Source organism: Notolepis coatsorum, assembly GCF_963971535.1.
Source record: "Notolepis coatsorum genome assembly, chromosome: 10".
Classification (NCBI taxonomy): Eukaryota; Metazoa; Chordata; class Actinopteri; order Aulopiformes; family Paralepididae; genus Notolepis; species Notolepis coatsorum.
This window is the reverse complement of record NC_140174.1, coordinates 50,580,758-50,592,778: the sequence shown is the minus strand read 5'-3', so window position 1 is coordinate 50,592,778 and position 12,021 is coordinate 50,580,758.

The following is a 12,021-nucleotide window of genomic DNA, read 5'->3' as shown; positions in this document are numbered from 1 at the left end:
CGAAATAACGTATTGTTTTCATCTCTCTATATTAACGTGATTCCATCAACACAACATAAATGTTCAAAACACGACAAGACAGTTTGCATCACTTCCCACGGTTCTCGGCACTTATTCTACCGGTAGTGCGGTAGTTGTGGTATTGGGTCTTTGGGTGAATACTTCATTGGCGGGGAAGAAGAACACTGATAGCGGTGTGTGGACCGTCCTGCGAGCCCCAGGCCACCGCCCCGCGAGCCCCAGACCACCGCCCGCGAGCCCCAGACCACCGCCCGCGAGCCCCAGACCACCGCCCGCGAGCCCCAGACCATTGCCCCGCGAGCCCCAGACCACTGCCCCGCGAGCCCCAGACCACCGCCCCGCGAGCCCCAGGCCACCACCCCGCAAGCCCAAGACCACCGCCCCGCGAGCCCAAGACCACCGCCTCGCGAGCCCCAGACCACCGCCCCGCGAGCCCAAGACCACCGCCCGCAAGCCCCAGACCACCGCCCCGTGAGCCCCGGACCACCGCCCCGCGAGCCCAAGACCACCGCCCTGCGAGCCCCACGGGACGAGACCAGGTACAATTTTAGGCGCACAGGAAACAAGGCTTGCAGGACGGTCCACACACCGCTATTGATTGATTGATTGATTGAAAACTTTATTAACAGATTGCAGAATGGGTACAGTACAGTACAGCTCAATACACACAATTGTTAAGGGGATGCAGACCAGATAAAGACTTTCGTCTTGTTTACATCAGGGTCCCCCATTTTCAATTCATCAGGACATATATGACATACATGACATACAGATAGTCAGTACTGCTACATCTATACATTTATGACATACCAGATTTGCAAATACAGTACTGTTTGTGATACAGAAGGAGTCAGGAAAAGGGAGTATATACATTTGACGTAGAAACTGTACATTGGAGGAGGTTGGGTGGGGTTGTGTGGGGGGGGTTGGGTACATTGGGATATTGACAACCATACTGGGTAATTTACATTAGAGTGGTTGGGGGGGGGGGAGAAACACTGTATAAACAAGCAAAACTGTACATTGGGGGGGGGGGGGGGGGGGACACTGTACAAACAAGCAAAATTGTACATTGGAATATTGACAAAACCATACTAGGTAAATTACTGTACATTGGAGGAGGTTGGGTGGGGTTGTGTGGGGGGGGTTGGGTACATTGGGATATTGACAACCATACTGGGTAATCTACATTGGAGGTGGTTGGGGGGGGGGGGGGGGGGGGGGGGGCACACTGTATAAACAAGCAAAACTGTACATTGAGGGGGGGGGGGGGGAGATATCATTATGTTCTTCTTCCCCGCCAATGAAGTATTCACCCAAAGACCCAATACCGTGGCAACAACTACCGCACTACCGGTAGAATAAGTGCCGAGAACCGTGGGAAGTGATGCAAACTGTCTTGTCGTGTTTTGAACATTTATGTTGTGTTGATGGAATCACGTTAATATAGAGAGATGAAAACAATACGTTATTTCGATTGATATGAATTGGATAATGCTGGCTGCAGGCTGTTAGCAGAACTAGCGTAACGTGCTGTTTGGGCGTACGTCAGTGGCCAATCAGATTGCGCAAACCGAACGCGGAAGTGCAACTCCGTTAGGGAAAATATACACGCATCCCCTCCCTACTTCCCACATGGAATACACGTGATCGTGATTGGATAAATAACATGCTGGTTCTCTAGTGCGACATCTAGTGGCTGAATGTCATCTATAACATCTTTAACTACATTAGAGCTAATTACTTATCCCAAAATCCCACTGTTAACATTTTTATAAATCTTCCATACAGTGATGAGGATCGTGATCAGTTCCACAAGATATTTATATATAGGCTATAGGCCTATATCTTTATTTTTTTTATCAAAAAGCTTGGTGGGTGAGCTGCTTGTGAAGTTACAGCCTGTAACTTTTCATCATCCATGACTTGGAAGTTGTACACAGTGTGAGCCAGTAATTAGCAAATACTGTCTACACATTAATATAATTTTTATAATTTATAAATCTTTATATTTCTTTTCAATCAAATAAAATAACATTTGAATCATTTCACCATATCAAACTAAATGCTAGTCTACTGTGCACCGCTAGAAGGGAGTCCTACAGTATGAGCCTCTATGTTTCCCCTACTCTCTAAGTCTAACCCAGGGGTTCCCAAACTTTTCAGGCCGCGACCTCCAAATAACGGTGTCAGAGAGCCGTGACCCCCACTATTATAGGAGGTAAAAAATATATATAAAAACAATTTTTTTTTTCTAATAAATGGAAATGTATATGGTTGAAACATGCAAACGTTCAAACGCACACACACTAATACGCATTGGAGGCTTTTAACCAGCGCCAGACTGGGGAAATCATTCAGGCCAGGAAATATAGTGCAAAATATAGCCCCAGTCAGGCCACTTTTTAAGCAGGGGGTCTGGGGGTCCCCCACCAGGAATTCTTTTGTTACAAAGACTTCATTTCCTGCATTCTGGTGCAGGAATTTTTTAATTTGTACCCTTTAAATGCCAGTGTTTGTGATGGCATCACAAATTATTGTTAAAAAACAGGCTAGCATAATGTATGATTAGCAACAACACAGATTTTTATGGATTTTCAGTTTTTTTGTAATTGAAAAAAAAATACAATCTTTTATTCAACTTCAGCCCTGATCATAACACCACATATTCATTTTATAATTCTAACCCTTTAAATGCCAGTGTGTGTGATGGCATATAATTTGCAATATATCAAATGCAAAGTAGATTTTTCTGGGGGGGATTATTACAGGCTAGCATGTGTCAATGATTAGCATTGCGGCTCCCTTTGTGTGTGTGTGAGAGCAAGAGAGAGAGAGAGAGAGATAGTTCTCCAACTTGTGTGAGTTGCAGTGATCTCCTGGTTGATCCCCACCTAGGTTATCTAACTATTGCGCTGGTGCAACTAGAAACACTGGCCTGGCCTGCTTCTAAGTTCAGTGGCCTGACTGCACACAAGAAATTTTTTTTTAATCATCTGGCGACCCCCCCCCCGCGGCGGCTCGATGCTGCAATACTCGCCAGAGCTCAGCCACAGTCGTGTTTCCGTGGGAGCGGTCGGCGCATCTGCGTCGCAGAGAAGGAAACATACAATGGACTCTAACGGCACGGGCACACTGCTGACGAATGAACACGGACGGACGGGCGGCTGCCTCTTCACTTCCGCTCCCATGTTAACGGACGATAGTAGGCACACTGGCCGCAAGCGGGAGCGCGCCTCGCGAGCGGCTCCCGAGCGGCTCCCGAGCGGCAAGCTATCTTTTCGCTTCAATCCTATTCGAGGCGGCGCAGGAGGCGTGCGCCACGCGCATTGTCACAGAAATACAATTGAATATCTGCATTCTTACCACAGATATAGATGTTGTTCAACCAGCTGTGTCTGTATCTGCAAATAAACGCCCAACCCCCCCTGTCTGTATGTTTGTTTATACCTTATAAGTTCCGCTTCTTCGTAGTCAGCTGCAGTAATGTCAGTAGTGAGCTGAACCTCTGGGTGGTGCCACAGGAATGTCTTTAGCTGCGCACTCTCTAGGGTGAGGCAATCGTCTATGTCGGGGTCTGTGGAGACGAGTGTGTTCAATCCATAGAACATAGATTTCTTGTTTTCTGCCTCCTCTTTACTCGCTTCCCGTGGGGTGGGTGTAGGCCACTCTTCTTCCGGGAGCTTGAGGAACTCTGGCCCGTCACTGTATAGGTTGTGACGAGTGAGGTCATCCAGGGACATTCCCCGGGTGATGACGTCAGCTGGGTTGTGTTTTGTGTCCACATACCTCCAGCTTGCTACTTCTGTTAAATCTTGAATCTCTGTGACTCTGACTCCCACAAAGACCTTGTATCTGCACGAATCAGACCGGATCCATGTGAGTACTGTCGTGGAGTCTGACCACAAGATTGTTCTTTGCACCGGAATGGTGAGTTCACGTTGGATTAACGTGGCGAGTTGCGCTCCTGCTAGGGCTGCGCAGAGCTCTAGACGCGGGATAGATTGTTGCTTTCGTGGGGCTATTCTTGAGCGGGCCAGGATGAAGGCAGTATGTATTTCTCCTCCCTCCTCTCGGGCACGCAAGTAGGCCACCGAGCCGTAGGCTACTTCGGAGGCGTCGCTGAAGACGTGCAGGTCCATCTGGCACGTCTCCGGCCTCACTGTGGGTGGGAAGTAGCTGCGGCGTATGTTTACACCTGGGAGTGAGCTGAGTTCCGTCTCCCACTCTCTCCATGTGGATGCAAGGTGTTCGGGTATGGGGTCGTCCCAGCCCTGGTCCTTGTCCCATAACGCTCTTACAATCATCTTTGCCCTGGTGGTGTAAGGTAGAATACATCCCAACGGGTCATATTGTCTGGCGAGTGTTCTGTATACACTCCGTCTGGTGGTCGGTAGTGCAGTCGACCTTCCCTGCTCCTTGGTCAGGGGTGTGTGTTTATAATGGAGCGAGTCTGTTTTGAAGCGCCAGACTAGTCCTAATGTCATTTCTTGGGCTTCTCCTGGGATGGTCGCCATCCAGGTCTCGCTGCTTGCTGCCTTGTCCTCGGGGGAGAGGCTGCGCAATACTTGCGGGTCGCTGCTGGCCCACTGCCTGAGATCAAAGCCGCCTTTGATCAGGGAGGCGCGGAGCTTGAGTAGAAGGGCCTCGGCTTCTTCTGGCGTCGAGACGCTTTGCAGACAGTTGTCCACGTAGAAACTATTTCCTACACTTTGTCGGACCTCTTCATCAGCTGCTGGGTCCTCTGCAACGTGTTTTTGCAGTGCAAACGTAGCACAGCATGGGCTGCATGTGGTTCCGAAAGGGAGGACTTCCCATTGATAGATGGCTGGTTGCTCATCCCCGATCCTCTCTCTCCATAGGAACCGCAGCAGGGGCTTGTCCTCTGGGGAGAGGCTGCGCAATACTGGGGGGTCGCTGCTGGCCCGCTGCCGGAGATCAAAGCCGTCTTTGATCAGGGAGGCGCGGAGCAGCGCACGACGTCGCCAGTCAATTTTCTTTATGTGTCCCGCTGTGATTCGCTTGTTAATCTCAGCGCGGTACACAGTCTCTTGAGCGGGGTCTCTGGCTAGGCGCCGCTCTGTGTTCAGTAGATACCGCTCCGTCGCTTCTTTTGGGGCGTGGAAGGTAGGCATACCCTCTCGCCTCAGGAGTGGAGTTGCGTATCTCATCACTCCGTTGACTTTGACTCTCTTTGTCCCTTGCTCGAGGAGGGCTATAGCGTAAATGTCTTCCTTGGAACGAATGTCTTTCTTTTCGTTCTTAAAGGGCATTGTCTCTAGTGTCCATAGCCTCTCGACATGCTGTAGGAGGGTGGTGTCTTCTTCTGTCACTCTGGAGTGGAGGCAGCTAGTGGCTGCTGTTCGGTTAAGAGACTTAGCGAGGGGGCCTTGTAATGTCCATCCTAGGCGGGTCTCGACTGCTGCAGGACAGCCTCTGGGCCCTGTGTGGACCCGGTCTATCGGGACTATGAGGTCTGCATGGTCGGAGCCTATCAGCAGGGTCGGGGTGGCGCCGTCTATGAGCGGGATAGGTAGTTGACGCAGGTGCACATATTTATCCATCAGCTTGGCGATGGGGTAGGTGTATTGCGACAGGCCTATTTCTTGGCTGGTGAAAGCGTTAGTAATCCTATACCGTCTCTCTGGCTGCCCGCTTGCTGCGATAGTGAAGGAGACATTCTCGCCCTTTATCGTCTTTAGATCTCTTCTTATTGTCCGAATCGTCATCTGGTTTTCGCTCCCCCGCAGCCCCAGCTGGGCCGCAGCGGACGCGAGGAGAAGGGTCTTCTCTGACCCGTCGTCAAGGACGGCGTAAGTGTCCATGACCTTGTCTTGGTAACTCAGTGTTACGCGGACCACCTTTAAGAGCACTCGGGCGCCCCCGCTGCTGGCGGGGTCAATGTACATACAGTAACACTTGCCTTTGTGCTGCTTGAGGGTGTGGGCTTTCTTCTGTTACTGTCGTGTAGGACATCTAGGTGCGCTCCGTCACACCGGCTACACCTCTTCTTTAAGCGGCAGTCGGCTGCCATGTGACTGCGCGCACATCGGTAACAGCGTCGGTTGGACTTTATCCATTGACCCACCTCGTCGGCGGTCATCTTCTTGAATGTGTCACATTGTGACAACCAGTGTTCTTTCTCGCAGTACGGGCACACCATCTTCCACTTCTCTTTCATCGAGGGGGTACTGTGGTTCTTGCTGCTCGGTACTGGTTCTGATTGGTGCATGACGGTCACCAATCTTCGGCCATCGTTTGCTCTCCTAGGTCCCTCTCTGGAGCTTGGGGTGCTCCGCATGAACGTATCCAACCGTAGGCTGTTGACTTCTCTCGCTAGGAAGTCGGCTAGGTCTAGGAGGGATGGCTCGGGACCGTTAGGATCACGGTGGTCTCTTTGCCGCCTGAAGCGCTCTTGTCGGGCGGGCGGAAGCTTCTCTAAAATCCTCTCGACATTAGAGTTTGCGTACAGTTCGTGCATACCCTTTTCTCTTTGCGCCCCCAGCATCCCTACCAGGGATTGTACCTTGATAGACAGGTCATCTAGTGAGCGATTGTCTGTGGCTGGGGGTAGGCGGTCGATATGCCTTATCTCTTGTATTACGTAATCCCATATGCGTCCATATCTTTGGTTGAGTGCTGCTAGAGCCGCTGTGTATGGGGTAGTAGAGGTGGCATAGGCCAGCGCTATATTGTGCGCTCGGGGCACCTTGAGGTGCTTCAGTAGGATAGCATACTTGTACGGTTCGTCTGCTACATCGGACATCATTGTCTCTAAGCACATTCGTAGCTCGGTGTACTGTGCTCTGTTCTCGTGGGTGAAGTCCGGAAACGTCGGTGTGCCAATGTATGATGCCATGGATGGCTGGCACATCGGTGAGCGTTGGAAGAGAGGCCTCCTAGGCGAGTCTCCTCTTACGCCTCTTGGTGGGCTGGTACCTGCTGGGTACCATGGCCCGCGTATCCAGGTGCTATTCCTCGGGGCTGGTCGTGCGTCAAGCTCACCCGTGAATTGAGTCGGGGGTCTGTAGCGCAGAGCGAGGCCCTGGAACCCTGTGCGGAGGGAGGGGGTGTCGCCCTGGCGATCAGCTGCTCCATTATCTGCGCTTGTAATCGGTCGCGCTCGGCTTCGCGCTTGGTGAGAGCGAGGTCGCGCTCCGCTTCTCTTTGGGCACCGGCAGCGGCGCGCTGGGCTTCGGCGCGCTCTGCTTCGGCGGCGGCGCGCTCTGCTTCGGCCCGGTCTCTTACCATATTCTCTTCCGCTTGAAGGCGTCTAATCTCTAGACGTATACGATCTTCGTCGCTCCGTTGCTGCGCTTGAATGCGTTCTCTTTCCATGGAAGAATGTTCGCGCTCGCTAAGCATCTGTGCTTGGAGTCGATCGCGCTCTGTAGAGGCTGCTAGGCTGGCGAGGAATGCCTGTGCCAGCATCTTGTCCGCCCCGCTGGGGGAAGACGCTTGTTGAGGTGATCCGCTCCCGGCAGTACTCGTTGGAGATCTGCTCTCCTGTGGCGAGTCCTGGAGATCCATCTCCGGGGTCTCTTCTTCTTCTTGTAGCGGGTAGAGTTCCATCCCTGGAGAGCCGTCTTTATCCTGGAGCTCTCCGGGGACTACTTCTTCGGTCTTGGCGGGGGGTAAAGTCGTGTCAGGTCCCTCCTGGTCCCTACCGTGAGCTTGGTCAGTTACATTAGAACCCACTAGGGCCTCTATTGGCGGGGTAACCTGGGCGATAGGGTCGGACATAATTTTACTATCTACTTTTTCCGCGTTTACCGTCTGTAGAAGGCTAGGTAGTATACTGGCAACGTAATCCTCTAAGTACTGAGGTGTCTGCCGTCTACGCTGCGGGCGATCTACTTTAGGAGAACCGTTTTGTGGAGTGTTCATCATAGGCCATGTCAATATTAATACCACTATATTAATATTACACTAGTTACCCTCCGGCTCGAAGGACCAATTGTAACTGAGGGGTACAATTCCCTGACTGTATTGATAAGTATGGTATCATTAAACCACTACCGCTTTATGTACTTTAATTACTGGCCATACAGTACACGATATATGAATATGATGAACACTTCCCACAATGAAATCGGTTCCAGTCAAAGGTATTAATCAAGTATTTAATGGAGCAAAAGGTACATAGGATACTTTACATTATTCTTTGAATGCACTTGTAAGGCAAAGGAGTATGCGTAGGCAAATCAATAACGAATGTCCATTCTCTGGTTACGCAGGAGGTAATTATACAACCTGAATCTTAGGGAATTATATCTATGGTACACTAGTAATATAGCGGAAGATACTGGAAGGGGTTCCCACTGGTTGTAAGCCAGCAGGGGGGGTAGAAGATCTGTCGGTAGTAGGACGTCTGGTCAACGATGGCTAGGGAGACTTCAGGTACAGAAGCCGGTGCAGTAGCCTCTTGATCCACAGACGAATACAGCTTGGTTCTCTTGTAGACTGTAGCTCCACAGGGAAGAAAGCTAGTCGGCCTCAGGCTCTCTGGGCGCCGACTCGACTTGACTCCTCTCGGGGTAAATCCAACACGTGCAGGCGTCGGCGATTATCCGCTCCATAAATCACAGGACCAAAGCAAATATATTCCAGCCGCAAAGGGCTATGTAGTCGTCGGGTAGATTAATCCAGTGTACATGTCCATACGGCTCTCGTCTAGGTCTCCTCGGGTGAAAGCGCCATGTGGTCGGCCCAGCCTGGCTAAGAACTCTAGCTAATACGAGAAAGCGTTGGAGATGCTGGTCACTGTAGAATTATAACCGCACGATACACTATACACAAATAGACTATTAAAGACTCAATAGAAATATGTCGCACTCGACGGTATAGCGCCAAACTCTGACAATTCAGTTATTAATTCGCATGCGGTCTCGATGCTCTATTCTGAGGCCAAACAGGCCATACTTCACCGCACGTTGTATCGTGGGTGAGGCTTCAACTTATCGGTAACATGCTAAGGACGAAGGGTAAGGAGGTAAGGGGCTAAGGGGCTTCTACATTCACCTGCGCCGTATTTATACGCACGGTGAACAAACTAGTTCCACTCTCATCTCTGTCGCGTATCCCTGGGCAAGGCCGGGCATGTCCAGACACATCTTGACGGTGACTTTGAACCTGGCTCCGGAGGCCGGTCCCTGGCGCCGGTGGACCGCTGTCCAATAGGAGAATGGAATATTATGGTCTGGGCTAAAGGGATATTCCGTGTATATGTACAAGGAATATACAGGGGATATCAAACGATATACAAATACTATGCAATATATATCAATAAATAAATATATATATTCGGTTTAATCTGATCCTTTGTAACAATAATAATAATAGCAGGATATAGCAGTCATTAAGTCAATCCACCTTGTCACCTATAATGACAAACGTTTTATTTGTTTCCTGACAGCTAATTATGATTATTATTATTATTATTATGATTGAACAGCAACCAGTAGGCTTATATCAGTGTGTATACAATACAGTACAGCTCTATCTTTTTCTCTCTCTCTTTATTCTCCCTATGCCTTTCTTTCTCTCTTTCTCTCTCGTTTTCTCTCTATCTTTCAATAGATTTTGTTCAACCAGCTGTATCTTTCCCAATGCAAATAAACAATATTACTATAGTTAGTACCCCGCCCTGTCTGTCTGTTTGTTTGTCTATCAGTTCTGTCATATCTGTCTGTCTGTCTGTCTGTCTGTCTGTCTGTCTGTCTGTCTGTCTGTCTGTCTGTCTGTCTGTCTGTCTGTCTGTCTGTCTGTCTGTCTGTCTGTCTGTTTGTTTGTTTGTTTGTCTATCTGTCTATATCTGGTTGCCTGTCTGTCCCGACAGAGACAGAGAGAGAGGGGGGGAGAGGGGGGGGGGGGAGATAGAGAGAGAGCGAGAGAGAGAGAGAGAGCGAGAGGGAGAGAGAGAGAGAGGGGGGGGGGAGAGAGAGAGAGGGGGGGGGGGAGAGAGAGAGGGAGAGAGAGAGAGCTCTTGCTGCTGCTGGGGCTCCACGCTGCTCTTTCAGGAGTACAGTCACACTGATCATCATTCTAAAATGACTGACTTCGCATATAGACTAGGCATTTACAGCTGTCTCAATGTAAATGTGCCTTCCTCGGTGCGCTTCCGCGCGCTCAAGTCGTAGGTCCAGTGTGCCTGACCAGGCGCGCGATCCCACGAGGGAGCCGCGCGTGAAATTCATTCGTTAGCAGTGTGCCCGTGCCGTAAAAGCGCCATGGAAGTGCCGCATCAGGTTGGACAGCTACAGTGATGTTACAGAGAGGTGTCCCCCATGGCCATGCCAGTACCTGTAACAACAGTTTTTACACAGGTAGAGGGTAGAGGTAGACCTATACTTTCATCAAACTGACTGAAACAAGAAAAAGTTTACCAGATGAATGGCTGCTGCTGCGTCAATGCCCTCCCCAGTCTATTCAGCCATTCATCTGATAAACGTTACCTGTGCGCGTTTTGATCCCCGTAGTCTAGTCTCTCATGCTCACTTTTCTCTTGTCTCCTTGGTGATGTAGTATTGCCTCTCATCAGCGGTGTTAGTAGGCTATACGGAGATACACGTTTAAAGCTAACCCATAACAAGCCACCAACTATAGGCTACAAACCTTTTGGTCGCTTACTGTAATTAGTCATACACTAATTAGGTGGGCCTACACCAGCCCCCACTGATTCATTAATTTATTGAATACTTACAACAATTAACCCCACCCCAATAAATAAATAATTACAGGTCTTCGTTTGTAATTCTAATTATATGCCAGTTGGCTTTTAGAGTAACGTCGCAGGCTGCTGTCGTTCTAGAACAGGGAAAGCCAATTGCCTCAAAATGCAAAGTCTTTCTATGTGTGTCTGTCTCTATCATCATCGGCAGCAGGCTGTATAGATCCAGGATTGTTCACGCATTGGCCAATTTAGAGATACTGAAGTGTGTGTTTGTTCAGTAGTCAAGTCAATGAATGTCAAGAGATCCACATTATGCAAAGCAAGTGTGGGTGGCAGGCTGTATGGTTTGCATGGTGTGCTGTTCTATTGAAGCAGGCAGAAGACTAGGGTGTAAGGACTTTCAGCTTCCCCCCATTGCCCCTATTGGATAATTACTGGGAAGGAAATTGGATATAAAAGTTGTGGATAATCACGTATCTGAAGTGAGTTATGGAACAACCCTACAGTAGGGAGCTAAATTAAAACAAGGGAATCCAATTATGCTGATTATCAAAAGCAGCTGCCTGAACGGGCGCCTGCTGACTGAACTAAGGGGTTTTCTGGTAAACAGACATGGAGCTCTGCCTGTCTGTGTAGTACGGCCTTTTGAGATCCTCTTATAGTATTCACTGATGCACAGACCGCACGGTTGGATTGAATTGGATCTGATTGGATCGCACAACCCGAAAAGACTTGTGGCAACCGACATGCCAAGAGCAGTTTTTGATGGAAATGCAGAATTTTCTTCTGCATTTGTAGTGAGAGCGAGAACATGTTGTTCATTTTCTTATCCCCCCACCTCAGTCCCCCCTCCCCCAGCCCCCCACTCCATCCCACTCTTCGGTTGACTCATGCCCTATGAGTGTATTCTGATGTCAGAAGTACATGATAACTTGCCTCTTTGGATTTACAGAAAAACAAGGTTAGTGTTTGCTTTTAGTCGCGTACAAACCCTCTTATCCCTTGTTTATTTACACTGAATCAATTCATCTATAATACAGCCAACGGTCATGTACTGGATAAGCTTTCATTTCAAAACATTTGGACTCAATTATCATGGGATATGATATCCAAACAATCTGGTTGCTTCCATTAATAACATGATTGTGCCGTGGCGATGTGAGCTAACGCCGCGGCATATCGAGGTATTTTCATAGATTTAGAAGTAGTTAGTTTCCTTACTGTTATGGGCAAAACACAATTTAGAATAATGACACAGTTTACGTTTGGGAGTTTTAAAAGATTTCCTACAAAGGAAGTGTCCTGGTTGAAACCCCCTGCGGTGTCTC